General features: G+C 38.8%; 1 protein-coding gene across 2 annotated transcripts in view; it reads left to right on the forward strand.

The window, feature by feature from the left end:
* The window catches only part of PDSS2 (prenyl (decaprenyl) diphosphate synthase, subunit 2), a 279,997-nt gene that overhangs the window by 68,995 nt on the left and 191,514 nt on the right, over positions 1-19,488 (forward strand). The window lies entirely within an intron of this gene.

Consider the following 19,488-nt stretch of genomic DNA (forward strand, 5'->3'; position numbering starts at 1 on the left):
TTCCTCTGCAATTTTCTGGAAGAGTTTGAGGAGGATAGGTGTTAGCTCTTCTCGAAATTTTTGGTAGAATTCAGCTGTGAAGCCGTCTGGACCTGGGCTTTTGTTTGCTGGAAGATTTCTGATTACAGTTTCAATTTCCGTGCTTGTGATGGGTCTGTTAAGATTTTCTATTTCTTCCTGGTTCAGTTTTGGAAAATTGTACTTTTCTAAGAATTTGTCCGTTTCTTCCACGTTGTCCATTTTATTGGCATACAATTGCTGATAGTAGTCTCTTATGATCCTTTGTATTTCTGTGTTGTCTGTTGTGATCTCTCCATTTTCATTTCTAATTTTATTGATTTGATTTTTCTCTCTTTGCTTCTTGATGAGTCTGGCTAATGGTTTGTCAATTTTATTTATCCTTTCAAAGAACCAGCTTTTGGCTTTGTTGATTTTTGCTATGGTCTCTTTTGTTTCTTTTGCATTTATTTCTGCCCTAATTTTTAAGATTTCTTTCCTTCTACTAACTCTGGGGTTCTCCAACTCTTCCTTTTCTAGTTGCTTTAGTTGTAGAGTTAGGTTATTTATTTGACTTTTTTCTTGTTTCTTGAGGTATGCCTGTATTGCTATGAACTTTCCTCTTAGCACTGCTTTTATAGTGTCCCACAGGTTTTGGGTTGTTGTGTTTTAATTTTCATTCGTTTCTATGCATATTTTGATGTCTTTTTTGATTTCTTCTGTGATTTGTTGGTTATTCAGAAGTGTGTTGTTCAATCTCCATCTGTTGGAATTTTTAATAGTTTTTCTCCTGTAATTGAGATCTAATCTTAATGCATTATGGTCAGAAAAGATGCTTGGAATGATTTTGATTTTTTTGAATTTATCAAGTTTAGATTTATGGCCCAGGATGTGATCTATCCTGGAGAAGGTTCCATGAGCACTTGAAAAAAAGGTGAAATTCATTGTTTTGGGGTGAAATGTCCTATAGATATCAATTAGGTCTAACTGATCTAATGTATCATTTAAAGTTTGCGTTTCTTTGTTAATTTTCTGTTTAGTTGATCTGTCCATAGGTGTGAGTGGGGTATTAAAGTCTCCCACTATTATTGTGTTATTGTTGATTTCCCCTTTCATACTTGTTAGCATTTGTCTGACATATTGCGGTGCTCCTATATTGGGTGCATATATATTTATAATTGTTATATCTTCTTCTTGGATTGTTCCTTTGATCATTATGTAGTGGCCTTCTTTGTCTCTTTTCACAGCCTTTGTTTTAAAGTCTATTTTATCAGATATGAGTATTGCCACTCCTGCTTTCTTTTGGTCTCTGTTTGCATGGTATATCTTTTTCCAGCCCTTCACTTTCAGTCTGTATGTGTCCCTTGTTTTGAGGTGGGTCTCTTGTAAGCAGCATATAGAGGGGTCTTGTTTTTGTATCCATTCGGCCAGTCTTTGTCTTTTGGTTGGGGCGTTCAACCCATTTACGTTTAAGGTGATTATTGATAAGTATGATCCCGTTACCATTTACTTTATTGTTTTGGGTTCGGGTTTATACACCCTTTTCGTGTTTCCTGTCTAGAGGATATCCTTTAGAATTTGTTGGAGAGCTGGTTTGGTGGTGCTGAATTCTCTCAGCTTTTGCTTGTCTGTAAAGCTTTTGATTTCTCCTTCGTATTTGAATGAGATCCTTGCTGGATACAGTAATCTGGGCTGTAGGTTATTGTCTTTCATCACTTTAAGTATGTCTTGCCATTCCCTCCTGGCCTGAAGAGTTTCTATTGAAAGATCAGCTGTTATCCTTATGGGAATCCCCTTGTGTGTTATTTGTTGTTTTTCCCTTGCTGCTTTTAATATTTGTTCTTTGTGTTTGATCTTTGTTAATTTGATTAATATGTGTCTTGGGGTGTTTCGCCTTGGGTTTATCCTATTTGGAACTCTCTGTGTTTCTTGGACTTGGGTGATTATTTCCTTCCCCATTTTAGGGAAGTTTTCAACTATTATCTCCTCAAGGATTTTCTCATGATCTTTCTTTCTGTCTTCTTCTTCTGGGACTCCTATAATTCGAATGTTGGAGCGTTTCATATTGTCCTGGAGGTCTCTGAGATTGTCCTCGTTTCTTTTAATTTGTTTTTCTTGTTTCCTCTCTGATTCATTTATTTCTACCATTCTATCTTCTATTTCACTAATCCTATCTTCTGTCTCCGTTATTCTACTATTTGTTGCCTCCAGAGTGTTTCTGATCTCATTTATTGCGTTATTCATTATATTTTGAGTCTTTTTTATTTCTTCTAGGTCCTTGTTAAACCTTTCTTGCATCTTCTCAATCCTTGTCTCTAGGCTATTTATCTGTGTTTCCATTTTGATTTCAAGATTTTGGATCATTTTCACTATCAATATTCGGAATTCCTTCTCCGGTAGATTCCCTACTTCTTCCTCTTTTGTTTGGTTTGGTGGGCAACTCTCCTGTTCCTTTACCTGCTGAGTATTCCTCTGTCTCTTCATCTTGGTTATATTGCTGCGTTTGGGGTGGCCTTTTTATATTCTGGTAATTTGTGGAGTTCTCTTTATTATGGAGCTTCCTCACTTTGGGTGGGGTTCTATCAGTGGCTTGTCAAGATTTCCTGGTTAGGGAGGCTTGTGTTGGAGTTTTGGTGGGTGGAGCTGGGTTTCTTCTCTCTGGAGTGCAGTGGAGTGACCCGTAATGGGTTATGAGACATCAAAGGTTTTGGGATAATTTTGAGCTGCCTGTATATTGAAGCTCAGGGGAGTGTTCCTGTGTTGCTGGAGAATTTGCGTGGTATGTCTTGTTTTGGAACTTGTTGGCCCTTGGGTGGAGCTTGGTTTCGGTGTAGGTATGAAGGCATTTGATGAGCTCCTATTGCTTAATGTTCCCTGAATTCAAGAGTTCTCTAATGTTTTCAGGCTTTTGATTTAAGCTTCCTCCTTCTGGTTTTCAGTTTTATTTTTACAGTAGCCTCTAGACTTCTCCATCTATACAGCATCAATGATAAAACATCTAGGTTAAAGATGAAAAGTTTCTCCGCATTGAGGGACACTCAGAGAGGTTCACTGAGTTACAAGGAGAAGAGAAGATGGAGGGGGTAGTTAGAGGTAACTGGAATAAGATGCGGTGAGATCAAGAGAGGAGAGAGCAAGCTAGTCAGTAGTCACTTCCTTATGTGCGCTCTATAGTCTGGACCACTCAGAGGTATTTACAGAGTTATACGGGGAAGAGGAGAGGGAGGAAGTAGACAGAGGTGGCCAGGAGGATAAGAGAGAGGAATGAGTAGGAGAGAGACAAATCCTGCCAGTAACCAGTTCCTTAGGTGTTCTCTACCGTCTGGAACACACAGAGATTCACAGAGTTGGATAGAGAAGAGATGGGGGAGAAAAGAGACAGAGGCCACCTGGTGGAGAAAAAGGAGAGTCCAGAGGAGGAGAGAGTGGTCAAGCCAGTAATCTCGCTCTCAGGTAAACTTGGGTAGTGAAGTTTGGGTTTTTAAATGTACAAAATTGACAACAAAAACCTAAGAGCAAAGATTAAAAATCTAGAGTAGAGGTTGGATTTTGAAAGATACAATATTAAAGAAAAGCAGAAGGAAAAAGGAAGAAAGAAAAAAAATTATTAAAAAACAAACAAAAGAAAAAAAAAAAAACACACCAACAACCATCCAAAGAGTATATATGGTGTTTGCCTTAAAAAAAAAATAGTAATAATAGGTTATAGAAATAAAAATTAGAGGAGAAATAGAAGACTTAACAATTAAAAAAAAGCTAGAAAAAAAAGAAAAAAAAACAAAAAAGCAAAAAGCAAAAAAAAAAAGGAATGATTTTAAAAATATTAAAAATATATCTAGCCCTTCTCTGATGTTATGGGCCGTGTGGGCTCACTTCCAAGGTGGTTCCCTCTGTTTAACTTCTTCTGTTTGCTGGTTTTTTAGGCTCACTAGTTCAGTCACGCTGTGGGGAGGGGGGATGCTGCAAACAAACAGCACTGTCGTGTGCACACCGCATCTCAGCCCCACTTGACCTGTCCTTTCTCGCGGCGCACAAACCACTCCGGCTCTACGATGCTCAGCCGGGAACCGTCTGGGGCCGGCCCTAGGCTGCGTGCACTTCCCCGGTCCAAGCCGTTCAGGTTCGGTCCAAGCCGTTCAGGTTCGGCGCTTAGGCAGCCCTCAGAGGCACAGATTCAGCTGGGACTGTGCTTTGTGCCCTTCCCAGGTCCGAGTAGCTCAGGAGTTTGGCGAGCGCGATTGCCGCAGCTTGTCACCTTTTCCGCCGCTGCCGCTCAGCTCTCTGGTGGACCGCTGGCACACCCCGTGAGGCAGACTGTGACTGTCCAGCACCCCCAGAAGTCTTAGCAAAGGAGCCTGCTTGCAGTTAGGTAAGTAAAGTCTCTCTGGGTCTGCAATTGCCCCTTTCCAGTCCTTACGGCTCTGGCTGCCTGTCCCCGGCGGGGGATGGTCTGCAGCCGGCTTTTTCCGTTCCGTCCTTTGTTCTGTGCTCGGTCCTGGCGGTGTCTTATGTTCGAGTTTTTCGTGTGGTAGCTATCCCACAGTCTGGTTTGCTAGCCCAAGTTAGATCGTTCTGGTTGCGCGTGGGGCGTTCCTGCCCGATTCTTACAAAGCTCTGCAGCCGGCGCCTCCCGCGCGTCCCTGCCCTGCCCCTACTTCCCAATGGCGGATGCAGGCGTCTGTGCTGCTTTTCCGCTGGGGGAGTTACTGTTGGGCTTGTAATCTGTTGGTTTTAATTATTTATCTATTTTTCCTTCCTGTTATGTTGCCCTCTGTGTTTCCAAGGCTCGCCACAGACTCGGCAGGGAGAGTGTTTCCTGGTGTTTGGAAACCTCTCTTCTTAAAATTCCCTTCCCGGGACGGGCTTCCCTTCCCAGGACGGAGCTCCCTCCCCACCTCCTTTGTCTCCTTTTTCGTCTTTTATATTTTTCCCTACCTGTTTTTGAAGACAATGGTCTGCTTTTCTGGTTGCCTGATGTCCTCTGCCAGCCTACAGAAGTCGTTTTGTGGAGTTTGCTCCGCGTTAAAATGTTCTTTTGAGGAATTTGTGAGGGAGAAAGTGATCTTCCCGTCCTATTCCTCCGCCATCTTTCCCTCTCTACCCTGATCTCCTTTAGAATGGACTGGATGGGTCTCCTTGCAGTCCAAGGGACTCTCAAGAGTCTTCTCCAACACCACAGTTCAAAAGCATCAATTCTTCAGCACTCAGCTTTCTTCACAGTCCAACTCTCACATCCATACATGACCACAGGAAAAACCATAGCCTTGACTAGACGGACCTCTGTTGGCAAAGTAATATCTCTGCTTTTAAATATGCTATCTAGCTTGCACATAACTTTCCACCCAAGGAGTAAACGTCTTTTAATTTCATAGCTGCAGTCACCATCTGCAGTGATTTTGGTGCCCAAAATAATAAAGTCTGACACTGTTTCCCCATCTATTTCCCATGAAGTGATGGGACCAGATGCCATGATCTCAGTTTTCTGAATGTTGAGCTTTCAGAATGTTAAGCCAACTTTTTCACTCTCCTCTTTCACTTTCATCTAGAGGCGTTTTAGTTCCTCTTCACTTTCTGCCATAAGGGTGGTGTCATCTGCATATCTGAGGTTATTGATATCTCCCGGCAATCTTGATTCCAGCTTGTGCTTCTTCCAGTCCAGCATTTTTCATGATGTACTCTGCGTATAAGTTAAATAAGCAGGGTGACAATATACAGCCTTGACGTACTCCTTTTCCTATTTGGAACCAGTCTGTTGTTCCATGTCCAGTTCTAACTGTTGCTTCCTGACCTGCATACAGATTTCTCAAGAGGCAGGTCAGGTGGTCTGGTATTCCCATCTCTTTCAGAATTTTCCACGGTTTATTGTAGTCCACACAGTCAAGGGCTTTGGCATAGTCAATAAAGCAGAAATAGATGTTTTTTTGGAACTCTCTTGCTTTTTTGATGATCCAGCAGATGTTGGCAATTTGATCTCTGGTTCCTGTGCCTTTCCTAAAACCAGCTTGAACATCTAGAAGTTCACGGTTCACATACTGCTGAAGCCTGGCTTGGAGAATTTTGAGCATTACTTTACTAGCATGTGAGATGAGTGCAATTGTGCGGTAGTTTGAGCATTCTTTGGCATTGCCTTTCTTTGGGATTGGAATGAACACTGACCTTTTCCAGTCGTGTGGCCACTGCTGAGTTTTCCAAATTTGCTGGCATATTGAGTGCAGCACTTCCACAGGATCATCTTTCAGGATTTAAAATAGCTCAACTGGAATTCCATCACCTCCACTAGCTTTGCTCGTAATGATGCTTTCTAAGTCCCACTTGAGTTCACATTCCAGGATGTCTGGCTCTAGGTGAGTGATCACACCATCGTGATTATCCGGGTCATGAAGATCTTTTTTGTACAGTTCTTCTGTGTATTCTTGCCACTTCTTCTTAATATCTTCTGCTTCTGTTATGTCCATACCATTTCTGTCCTTTATCGAGCCGATCTTTGCATGAAATGTTCCCTTGGTATCTCTCATTTTCTTGAAGAGATTTCTAGTCTTTCCCATTCTGTTGTTTTCCTTTATTTCTTTGCATTGATCACTGAGGAAGGCTTTCTTATCTCTCCTTGCTATTCTTTGGAACTCTGCATTCAGATGCTTATATCTTTCCTTTTCTCCTTTGCTTTTCGCTTCTCTTCTTTTCACAGCTATTTGTAAGGCCTCCTCAGACAGCCATTTTGCTTTTTTGCATTTCTTTTCCATGGGCATGGTCTTGATCCCTGTCTCCTGTGCAATGTCACGAACCTCCATCTATAGTTCATCAGGCACTCTGTCTATCAGATCTAGGCCCTTAAATCTATTTCTCATTTCCAGTGTATAATCATAAGGGATTTGATTTAGGTCATACCTGAATGGTCTAGTGGTTTTCCTTACTTTCTTCAATTTAAGTCTGAATTTGGGAATAAGGAGTTCATGATCCGAGCTATAGTCATCTCCTGGTCTTGTTTTTGTTGACTGTATAGAGCTTCTCCATCTTTGGCTGCAAAGAATATAATCAATCTGATTTCGGTGTTGACCATCTGGTGATATCCATGTGTAGAGTCTTCTCTTGTGTTTTTGGCAGAGGGTGTTTGCTATGACCACTGTGTTCTCTTGGCAAAACGCTGTTAGCCTTGCCCTGCTGCATTCCGTATTCCAAGCCCAAATTTACCTGTTACCCCAGGTGTTTCTTGACTTCCCAGTTTTGCATTCCAGTCCCCTGTAATGAAAAGGACATCTTTTTTGGGTGTTAGTTCTAAAAGGTCTTGTAGGTCTTCATAGAACCGTTCAACTTCAGCTTCTTCAGCATTACCGGTTGGGGCATAGACTTGGATTACTGTGATATTGAATGGTTTGCCTTGGAAACAAACAGAGATCATTCTGTCGTTTTTCAGATTGCATCCAAGCACTGCATTTTGGACTGTTTTGTTGACCATGATGGTTACTCCATTTCTTCTAAGGGATTCCTGCCCACGGTAGGAGATATAATAGTCATCTGAGTTAAATTCACTCATTCCAGTCCATTTTAGTTCACTGATTCCTAGAATGTCGATGTTCACTCTTGCCATCTCTTGTTTGACTATTTCCAATTTGCCTTGATTCATGGACCTGGCATTCCAGGTTGCTATGCAATATTGCTCTTTAAAGCATCGGACCTTGCTTCTATCACCAGTCACATCCACAGCTGGGTATTGTTTTTGCTTTGGCTCCATCCCTTCATTCCTTCTGGAGTTATTTCTCCACTGATCTGCAGTAGCATATTGGGCACCTCCTGACCTGGGGAGTTCCTCTTTCAGTATCCTATCATTTTGCCTTTTCATACTGTTCATGGAGTTCTCAAGGCTAGTGGACCACATTGTGTCAAACCTCTCCACCATGATCTGCCCATCTTGGGTGGCCCCACAAGGCATGGCTTAATTTCATTGAGTTAGACAAGTAAGACGGTAGGTGCTACGAGAGGCATCAGAGGGCAGACACAAACCATCATCTTAACATTATCCTCCTCAATATGGGAGCTAGAAACAAAATCTAAAATATTCTATTTACATTCTTTTACCTTAATTTTTTTGTATTCCAATTCTTTGGTAAAAAGAAGTTTGTCCATTTAAACCAAGTTGGATGATTGTGGTAACCTATAAATTGACCTTAGTGAAATTTTACAGGAAAATCTCATATTCAGTAAGCTTTTCTTTGGCTTTTGATAGTTGACATTTTTTTTTAAAAGCACTTATTACATCTGTATTTAAAGAGTTAAAAAGGATTGCTCTGATTGTGAACTAGAAACTGGAGGCCTAGATGTACCTAGATTTTCTTAGCATTGTAAAGAGCTATCTTGCCTTCTGCCCTTTGAGAGGAGGTGATAAAATACATTATTCTAGAGCTGTTATCTATAGGTTGAGAGTTGATGTTTACTAAATGAGGAAAGAACAGAATTGATGTTGAATACTCTGCATTATAACTGGAGAGAGAGAAATTAAAATTTCATTATTTCTTAATATGTGCTTCCTTATCTTCGAAATATACTCCAGCTATGTTTAGGTGGCAGACATTAGATTCAACATTATAAACCACACCATACTATCTTTGGAGATTCTTTAATTTTGCAGATGTTATTGGATGCCAGGTTCCCAGTGGAAACTACAGATCAAGAATTTTTCTTTTACTGATGAAGATTTTGTGGAAATCAGTCTGCTAGGTTATTCAGATCTTTGCCTGGTCTTGTTTTCTTCCAATTGGGTTACTAAATAGAAGTACAAACTGAGATACCTTTGAAGGTGATCTTGTATAAGTGACCCAGAGAAGAGGTGCTCGTGTGTTCACTGGTCCATCCCACTTACCACTGGTGAATATTCTCTAAATTACTCAGGACTTTGCTGGTAATTTGGACTAGAAATATCTGAACCTCACAATGATGATTCTATAAGTTTTAACAAACCTGCCACAACTTTACAGCATAATCCAGAGAGAACTGTAACTGTAGGATGGGATATGAGGTGATGTTCTCAAAGGTGTCTCTTGCTCTTTATCACTCCACCTCTTTAGTGGTTCCATACCTCAAAAGTTCAAAACTACTGTTTATTTTTCATAGTTGAGAAAACTATTTCTCATTGTTGAAGGTCTTTTGGCATTCATTTTGTGCCTTAAAATTGCTTATTACTAAGTTCTTTTAAATCACTTAATAGTAATAAGTTCTGTGGAGATATGTGTGTTGTCTTTTTTCTAATGGTCCCTTTTACTTAGTAGTTAAAAATATATACAGAAAAGGGTTGCCAGCTTTGTCCCGGATCAAAACAAATACAAAATATATATGATATATATTTACCATTTCAGAAGTAAAAGAAAATAAATTTGCCAATTATCCCATCATGATAATCTAACATATATTTTGAGGGGCAACCTTCCAATATTTTTCCTTTCCAAATTTATTCATATTTATATGTTTTATATAGATGTTGTCATAGTATATATGTAGTTATTTTTGACTTTTCATTTTGGCTAGATGTACACATTTTCCATATTGACATAATATTCATACTTACTTTTTAACAACTATCTAACATTCTGTCCAGTTGAATATACTTCCTTTTTATTTACCCTTTTATTTCCAGATTTTCAGTTGTAAATTATACCATAGACTGTCAAGAGTCTTCTCTGCTACAGTTCAAAAGGATCAATTCTTGGGCGCTCAACTTTCTTTATAGTCCAACTCTCACATCCACACATGGCTACTGGAAAAACCATAGCTTTGAAGGATGTACCTTTGTCGGCCAAGTAATGTCTCTGCTTTTGAATATGCTATCTAGGTTGGTCATCACTTTTCTTCCAAGGAGTAAGCGCCTTTTAATTTCATGGCTGCAGTCACCATCTGCAGTGATTTTGGAGCCCCCAAAAATAAACTCTGTCACTGTTTCTGTTGTTTCCCCATCTATTTGCCATGAAGTGATAGGACCAGGTGCCATGATCTTCGTTTTCTGAATGTTGAGTTTTATGCCAACTTTTTTACTCTCTTTCACTTTCATCAAGAGGCTCTTTAGTTCTTCGTTTTCTGCCGTAGTGTGGTGTCATCTGTGTATCTGAGGTTATTGATATTTCTCCCAGCAATCTTGATTCCAGCTTGTGCTTTATCCAGCCCAGCGTTTCGCATGATGTACTCTGTGTATAGATTAGTAAGCAGGGTGACAATATGCAGCCTTGATATACTCCTTTCCCAATTTGGAACCAGTCTGTTGTTCCATGTCCAGTTCTAACTGTTGCTTCTTGACCTGTATACAGGTTTCTTAGGAGGCAGATAAGGTGGTCTGGTAGTCCCATCTCCTTAAGAATTTCCCACAGTTTGTTGTGATCCACACAGTCAAAGGCTTCAGCATAGTCAATGAAGCAGAAGTAGATGTTTTTCTGGAATTCTCTTGCTTTTTCTATGATCCAGCAGATGTTGGCAATTTGATCTCATACAGAAGAGATGTAAAGATGAATAAAGCAATCTTTCTCCTCAGTGTAGTTTGTGATCTGATGAAACTGACAGAATTAACCAGACGATGCACTAGTCTGACCGAAATTGAATGTAGATAGGGAAATTGCTGGGGTGGAAAATTTAGAATATTTCCTTGGCTACTAGATCCTGACATGAAACCAGAGTGTTAAGGCTCTTGACGCTGTTTTTGACTGATAATTGGATCTTGGAATGACAAAGTAGGATTCTATTATAAGTCTCTTTATGGCATGACCTTGGACTGATCCTCAAATTTATTTAAGTGGCAGAGAACGTTGGAGTCATTTTCCTTCAAGTGATACGTGGTAAGACCAAAATGACCCAAATCAAGTGTCCACAGTAGTCCACAGTAGTAGCTATTAACAGCTTAGGAAAACTGTATAGTAAAGTATGGAAAGGGAATTTGATAAGATTTATGTCCATTTTGATTTTTTATTTCCTTTTAAGTGGGGAAATTCAGTATTGTCCAACTCTTAGCAACTTGGATCAGCTTGAAGACCAAGAATGGTTTGGAATCCACTGGCTATAATGAACATTATATCTGAGACTAGAGGTAAAAGAAAGCAGCAGTACTAAGTTTGATTATTTCAAAATGTATTTCATATAACATGCAATTTCTGATGTTTCTTATAGTTGTTATGTTCAGTTAACATTACATTATTACTTTAAAGTACAAATTGAAATTCTTAAATTTATGTGAAATTTTAAAAAATGACCTAACTTAAATCTTTTATCGAACAAAATAAGGTAAAAATAAACTTTGAACTTTAAAATAATGGAAATAAAATATTTTAGCAGCAGAGATGATGTTATAATGATTGTATTATACTGGAAGAATAATTATACTCATACTAAAAGAATTATTGTGCTGGAAAAATAATTATGGTAGGACAAACTTATTAGAAAGCACTATGTCAATTTTAACATACTTTTTTCTGTGATCTAGGAAAAATTCAGGATTACTCTGGTTTGAAAGTACTCTGCCTCCTAAGCAATTTGATAATCCCCTGCTATAAAAGGAGATCTAATAGTGAGTCTTCCATCTACTCTGCCCACCCATGTTTAAGGTTTTCAGCTAGTTGGCAGCCCACACCTTAGCACAATCCCCTATTTTGATTACAAAAGGTAGAGTCAATTTTGTGTTGCTTCTTTTTTAAATTCAACTTTGTTGAGGTGTTATTTATATACCATAAATAATTTTTAGTAACTATATAGACTCATGTAGCCATAATCATCATCATCTTTTATAACAAAACATTTCCATCATTCCAGACAGTCCCCTTGACCCCATTGGCAGCTGGTCCTTGCTCTAACCCCCAGCCCCAGTCTGCCACTGATCTGCTTTCTTCTCCAAATTTGTCTTTTCTGACATTTCATATAAATGGATTCATACAATACCTAATATTTTGCATCTGTTTCTTTTACTTAACATATAACAGAATGTTTTTGAGATTCTCCATGTTCTAACATGTATCTGTATTTTGGTCCATTTTCACTGCTGAATAGTATTCCATGGTATGGATATCCATTTCCTGGTAATGGACAGTTGGAGTATTTCCATTTTTTTGGCTCTGATGAATAACGCTGCTGTGAACATGCATCACAAATTTTCATGTACACCTAGGTTTACATTTCTTTTGTATGAGATACCTGTGAATGGAATTGCTGGATCCAATGGTAAATTTATGTTTAACTCTTTAAGAAATTACCAGATTGTTTTCTGAAGTAGAATAACTGCCATTTTACATTCCCACTGGCAGTGTATGAGGGTTCCACTTTCTCCACAGGCTCATCAATACTTGATATTATCTCTCTTTTTTTGTAGTCAGTCTGCAATATGGGTTTGCAGTGATATCTCGTGTGGTTTTATTTTGCATTTTCCTAATGACTAAAGATGTTGGGCACCTTTTCACATGCTTGTTAGTCATTGATATGTCTTCTTTGATGAAGACTTTAGTTTTAGCTCTTTTACTTAGATCTGTGATTCATTTGAGTTAATTTTTGTGGATGGTATGGAATGAGGATCTGAGTTTATATGTATAATGATTGGGAACAAGGTAAGATTGCCAGTTCTTGCCACTATTTTCAACATTATATTAATGTTTACAGCCAGTACAGTAAAAACTGAAAGACATCTAATTGGAAAGGAAGAAATTAATCTTTTGTTCAAGTCATATTTATGACTTTTCAGTTGCTCCAGCACTATTGAAAAGATTCTTTGCCCACTGAGTTGTATTGGTACTTCTATAAAAAATAACTGACCTTAATATGAAGGATTTATTTCTGTACTCTCAACTCTATTCCATCTATTAGTGTGCCTGTCTTTAGGCTGATACTACACTGCCTGCCTTAGACCACTTGACCTGCCTCTTGGGAAATCTGTATGCAGGTCAAGAAGCAACAGTTAGAACTGGACATGGAACAACAGACTGGTTCCAAGTTGGGAAAGGAGTGTGTCAAGGCCAGAAATTAAAAGACGCTTGCTGCCTGGAAGGAAAGTTATGACCAACCTAGACTTCATATTGAAAAGCAGAGACATTAGTTTGCCACAAAAGCCCATCTAGTCAAAGCTATGGTTTTTCCAGTAGTATTGTATGGATGTGAGAGTTGGATTGTAAAGAAAGCTGAGCACCAAAGAATTAATGCTTTTGAACTGTGGTGTTGGAGAAGACTCTTGAGAGTCCCTTGGACAGCAAGGAGATCCAACCAGTCCATCCTAAAGGAAATCAGTCCTGAGCATTCATTGGAAGGACTGATGGTGAAGCTGAAACATCAATACTTTAGCCACCTCATGCGAAGAACTGACTCATTTGAAAAGACCCTAATGCTGGGAAAGATTGAAGGTGCGAGGAAAAGGAAATGACAGAGGATGAGATGGTTGGGTGGCATCACCAACTCATTGGACATAAGTTTGAGTAAACTCTGGGAGTTGGCAGTGGACAGGGAGGCCTGGCTTGCTGCAGTCCATGGGGTCACAAAGAGTCAGACATGACTGAGCAACTAAACTGAACTGACACTGACTTAGTTGCTCTAGCTTTTAATTGAGGCCAGAGAGCATAAGTCCTCCAATGTTGTAAATTTTAGAATCACCTTACCAATTTCTATAAAAAATTTGCTGAAATTTTGATAGCCGTTGTATTGAGTCTGTATATCGATTTGGGGAAGATTAATATCATAACAGGGCTTCCCTGATGCCTCAGACAGTAAAGAATCCACCTGCAACGCTGGAGACCTTGGTTCGATCCCTGGGCTGGGAAGATCCCCTGGAGAAGGGAATGGTTACCCACTCCAGTATTCTTGACTGAAGAATTCCATGGACAGAGGAGTCTGGCAGGCTGCAGTCTATGGGGTCACGAAGAGTCAGACACTTCTGAGCGACCAACACACACACAAACTATCTTAACAGAGTTTCCCAGGTGGTGCTAGTAGTAAAGAACCTGCCTGCCACTGCAGGAGACATAAGAGAAACGGATTTGATCTTTGGGTTGGGAAGATGCCCTGGAGGAGGTCATGGCAACTCATTCCAATATTTTTGCCCAGAGAATGCTATGGACAGAAGCCTGCAGGGCCATAACCCATGGTGTCACAAAGAGTTGGGCACAACTGAAGCGAGTTAGCATGCATATCATATCTTAACGGTATTGAAGTTAACGGTCTGCAAAAATGGAATGTTTTTTATTTAGATCTTCTTTCATTTTTCCCAGTAAAGTTTTATAGTTTTCAGTGTTAAATACTGCATTTTTGCAAGGGGAGGTTAGGTTTATTCCTGAGTACTGTTTTTAATGCTATCATGGATAGAATTGTGTTTTAAATTTAATTTTTACATTTTTAGCTAGTATAGAAATATGGTTCATTTTGTTTATTGATCATGTTTATTCTGATACTTTAAAGAATGTTGTATAAATTCTAATATTTTTATTGTAGGTTCCTTAGAATTTTGTACAAAAATGATCACCCCTGAATAAAAACTTTTTTTCTTCTTCCATTCCAGTTTGAATGCCTTTAATTTTTTATTGCACTAGCTGGAAATATTAGTACAATGTTGAATAGAAAAAGGAAGAACTGATATTCTTATCTTATTCTCAGTATTTGATGGGAAACATTCACTCTTTGATTGTCTTATGATGTTAGCTGTAGGTTTTTTATAGATGCCTTTTATTAGGCTAACAAGGGTCTCTTCTGTTCCTTGTGTATTGAGGGTTTTTATCATGGGTATTGGATTTTGTTAAATGTTTTGTCTCTTGAAATAGAAATTGGTTTTTTGTTCTTTATTCTATTAATATAGTATTACATTACTTGTTTTTTGGATGTTAAACAAACAGCTTTCCTAAGATGAATCCGACCTGGTCGACTTAAATGAGCCTTTATTTGTGTTGCTGAATTCAGTTTGCTAAAATTTTGTTGAGGATTTTTGGGTCTGTATCCGTGAGGAATATTGATCTATGCTTTCCCTGTGATGTTTTTGTCTGGCTTTGGTGTTAGGGTATACTGGCATCACAGAAGGAGTTGGGAAGTTTCTCTCCTCTTTTTTTTCCTTCTCTCTTTTTAGAGAATTTGTGAAGGACTGTTAATATTTCTTCTTTACAAATATTTGATAGATTTTGCCAGCAAATCCTGAGATTTTTTGAGAAGATTTTTAATAAAAATTCCATTTATTTGCTTGTTATAGGTCTATCTATATTTTCTATTATTGTCTCAGTTTTGGAAATATGCTTCTCTCTAAGAATTTGTCCATTTTTCCGAGTTATCTAATTTGTTGGTATAAGGTTGTTTATAATATTCCCTTGTGTATGTGCTCAGTTGCTCAGTCATGTCCGATTCTTTGCAACCCCATGGACTGTAGCCCACCAGGCTCCTCTGTCCATGGGATTCTCCAGGCAAGAATACTAGAATGGGTTGCCATTTCTTTCGCCAGGGGATCTTTCCAACCTAGTGATCAGACCTGTGTCTCCTGCTTGGCGGTCGGAGTCTTTACCACTGAGCCACTGGGAAAGCCCTAATCACTTTTTAAGTTGCATCCTACAAAATTTAGTACATTCTGTTTTTGTTTTCATTCAGTTCAAAATATTTAAAATTTTTTTCTATATGATTTTCTCTTTGACCCCTATAGTATTTAGAAGTATATTGTTTAATTACTAATTATGTCAATTTTCCCAGACTCTTTCCACTGGAGATCTTTGACTTAATTCATTTCTGGTCATGGAAAATACTTTCAATGATTTTAAGTCTTTTTAGATTTATTGAGACTTGTTTTGTGGTCCAGCATATTACATGTGTGCTTGAAAAGAATGTGTATTCTGTACTCATTTTGTGGAGTACTCTATCAGTGTCAGTTACATCATGTTGGTTGGTAGTGCTGTTAAAGTCTTCTGTATCCTTGTTGATTTTCTGTATAGTTGTTCTATCAATTATTGAAGGAGGAGTATTAGAATCTCCAACTTTAACTGCTGAATTGACTATTTCTCCTTTAAATTTTCAATTTTTCCTTCACTTTGGGTCTCTTATTGGTATATGTACATTTATAATTATTATATCTTCATGGTGTACTCATGCTTTTATGATTATGAAATGTCCTTCATTGTCTCCGGTAACATTTCTTGCCTTAAAGTCTACTTTGTTTGATATAAATATATCCATTCCAGCTCTCTTATGGTGACTATTTGTATGGCATATCATTGTCTATCCTATTACTTTTAAAGTATATATGTATTTGTGTCTAATGTTTGTCTTTTGGATATACCATACAGGTGGGACTTCCTTTTTAATGTAGTCTGAATATCCCTGCCTTTTGAATAGGGTATTTGGACAATACATATCAGATCTAATTATTGATATAGTTGGCTCTAAGTCTGTTTTTTTTCTTGTATTTGTCTCATGTCATTTTTGTCCCTCTCTTCCTTCTTTACTCCCTTCTTTTATGTTACATACATATATTTTAGTATACCATTTTAAATTCTCAGTTGTGCTTTTAAAAACCTATATGATTTTGATTTATTAGTGGTGGTTCTAGGATTTACAGCGTACCTCTTCATTTATCACAGTCTGCTTCAGAATGACACTAATTTTAATTCCAGCAAAATGTAGAAATTTGCTCCAGTATATTGCCTTTCCCCCTTTGTTTGTATTATTATTAATCTGTATATAGTATCTGTATATATTATAATCTATCAGTACATTGTTATAATTATTCTTTTATATAATCTTTCAAAATTTAAGAGAAATGAGAAAAAATTATTTATAGAAACGTTCACATTTACTCATATAGTCCCTATTTCTGGTGCTCATTGTTTATTCATGTGGATTCAGATTGCTTTTTGATATCACGCTATTCAGTGTGAAGAACTTCCTTTAATATTTTTTGTAAGGCAAGTCTTTTTTTGTTTTTTGGTTTTTTTTTTGCTTTTTTTAAAATTTAAATTTATTTATTTTAATTGGAGGCTAATTACTTTACAATATTGTATTGGTTTTGCCATACATCAACATGAATCTGCCACGGGTATACACTTGTTCCCCATCCTGAACCCCGCTCCTAAGGCAAGTCTTATAACAGATTTTCTCCACCTTTTATTTAGCTCAGAAGCCTTTATTTCACTTTTATTTTTAAAGGATATAGAATTCTTAGTTGCCAGCCTTTTAACTCTCAGTTCAGTTCAGTCACTCAGTCATGTGCGACTCTGCAACCCGATGAACCGCAGCACGCCAGGCCTCCCTGTCCGTCACCAGCTCCTGGAGTCTACCCAAACCCATGTCCATCGAGTCAGTGATGCCATCCAGCCATCTCATCCTCTGTTGTCCCCTTCTCCTCCTGCCCCCAATCCCTCCCAGCATCAGAGTCTTTTCCAATGAGTCAGCTCTTCACATGAGGTGGCCAAAGTATTGGAGTTTCAGCTTCAGCATCAGTCCTTCCAATGAACACCCAGGATTGATCTCCTTTAGAATGGACTGGTTGGATCTCCTTGCAGTCCAAGGGACTCTCAGAGTCTTCTCCAGCACCACAGTTCAAAAGCATCAATTCTTCTGTGCTCTGCTTTCTTCACAGCCCAGCTCTCACATCCATAGCACTTAGTTTATACTGGCTGCACTGTGTGATTTGCAGGATCTTAGTTCCCCAACCAGGGATCAAATCCCTTGGCAATGGAAGGGTGGAGTCCTAACCAGCTGGACCGCCAGGAAATTCTGTTTCCCACAGCAATTAATTTCACTGCCTTTTGGCCTCCATCATTTCTGGTGAGAAATCAGCTATTATTATAATTCCTTTGTACATAGTTAGTCACTTTTCTCTTACTATTTTCAGTATTTTCTCTTTGTCTTTTAACAGTTTGTCTATGACGTGGTTAGGTGTTTTGTGCCTGTTCTATAGCGGATTTCATTGAGTAGGTTGGCTCTATAAATTAATATTTTATTTAGATTTAGCAAGTTTTCATCCAATGTTTTATTATTTTTTCCTGCTCTTTTCCTGCTTTTCCTTACCTTCTGAACCCTTATCACACATATTTTAGTTTTGTCTGGTAGGTCTCTGAGGCTCTCCTCATTTTTTTTTTTTTTTTGGTCCTTTTTTGCCTACTGTGTTCTTCATACTGAATAATTTCTATTGACCCATCTTCAAATGCACTGATTATTTTTCTGCTGTCTCAAATCTACAGTTGAACCTCTCTGGTGAAATTTTCACTTCACTTATTGTGCTCTTCTCCTCCAGAATTTCCATTTTGGTTCTTTGAAAAATAATTTGTAAACTTCTACTGAGATTCTCTAGATACATATATATAATAGCTTGCTTGTTTAATGGGCTTCCCTTGTAGCTCAGCTGGTAAAGGATCTGCCTGCAGTGCAGGAGACCTGGGTTTGATCCCTGGGTTGGGAAAATCCCCTGGAGAAGGAAATGGCAACCCACTCCAGTATTTTTGCTTGGAGAATCCTCATAGACAGAGGAGTCTGGCGGGCTACAATCCATGGGGTTGCAGAGTCAGACATGACTGAGCGACTAAGCACAGCACAGCACAGCTTGTTTAATACAAGATCTAAAGACAATTGGAGGCATTTTCTATTGACTGCATTTTTTATGGATCACATATTTTTGTTTCTTGCATGACTCATAACTTTCTTTTGAATTCTGAACATTTTAGATAATATAGCAACTCTAGTTTGTGACTTGCCCCCTCCATCAGTGATGTTGGTTGTTGTTTTGTTTGTTTTAATAACTTGCCTGAACTGAGTCTTTGAAGGCTGTAATCCCCCACAGTGTGCAGCTGCTGCTACCTTTGCCTACTGTTTTTTCCTTTTTTTATTTGTAAGCCTGACTTTCTAGGGATGGCCCCTATATCTAATGACCAAGGATTGATCAAAAGTTATGCTGAAATACCTTGAGCCAGTAAGTCTTCAAACCTCTCCTGCTGGGTCTGTGTGCAAGCTGGGGTAGCACATTCACACTTCAGGCTACCTGGGCTTTACTTTTTATTGGACCCTCTCGTGTCTCACCTCACATGCTTGAGTCTCCATCATCCAAGAACATAGGGACCCTCTCTGGCAGGTGCAGCAATGCACACAGCCTCTAGTCAACCCCAAACATATAAGGTCAGGCCCCCTTTGGCTGCCGGAACTCCCTGTTAAATCCCTGGCTCATTTGCTTGTCTGCAACAGGCCTACTCTCAGGCTTAAGAAGCTACTGGCCAATTCTGTTTGCTTGTCACAGAGATCACCACTGTGACAGTGCTCTAGATCAAGTGATCCCTGTCTGACAGAGGGGATGATGCTGCTGTTGTTCACAGCCTGCCCTGCCCTGATTGAATTGCTGCACTGATAGAGCCAGGGGTTGGCCTGAAGCAGCCCCCGAAAAGACACACACTGTTCCTCTCTGAAGTTCAGTAGTTTTCTATGAAGTGTATGCCTTTAAATTCTAGACTGCTAAAATTGCTGCTTTTGATAGTTTTGTCCAGCTTTATTGTTACTAAGGGAGGATTTGACCACCACCTTACTCATCATGACAGT

The sequence above is a fragment of the Capra hircus genome, chromosome 9 (genome assembly GCF_001704415.2).
Source record: "Capra hircus breed San Clemente chromosome 9, ASM170441v1, whole genome shotgun sequence".
NCBI lineage: Eukaryota > Metazoa > Chordata > Mammalia > Artiodactyla > Bovidae > Capra > Capra hircus.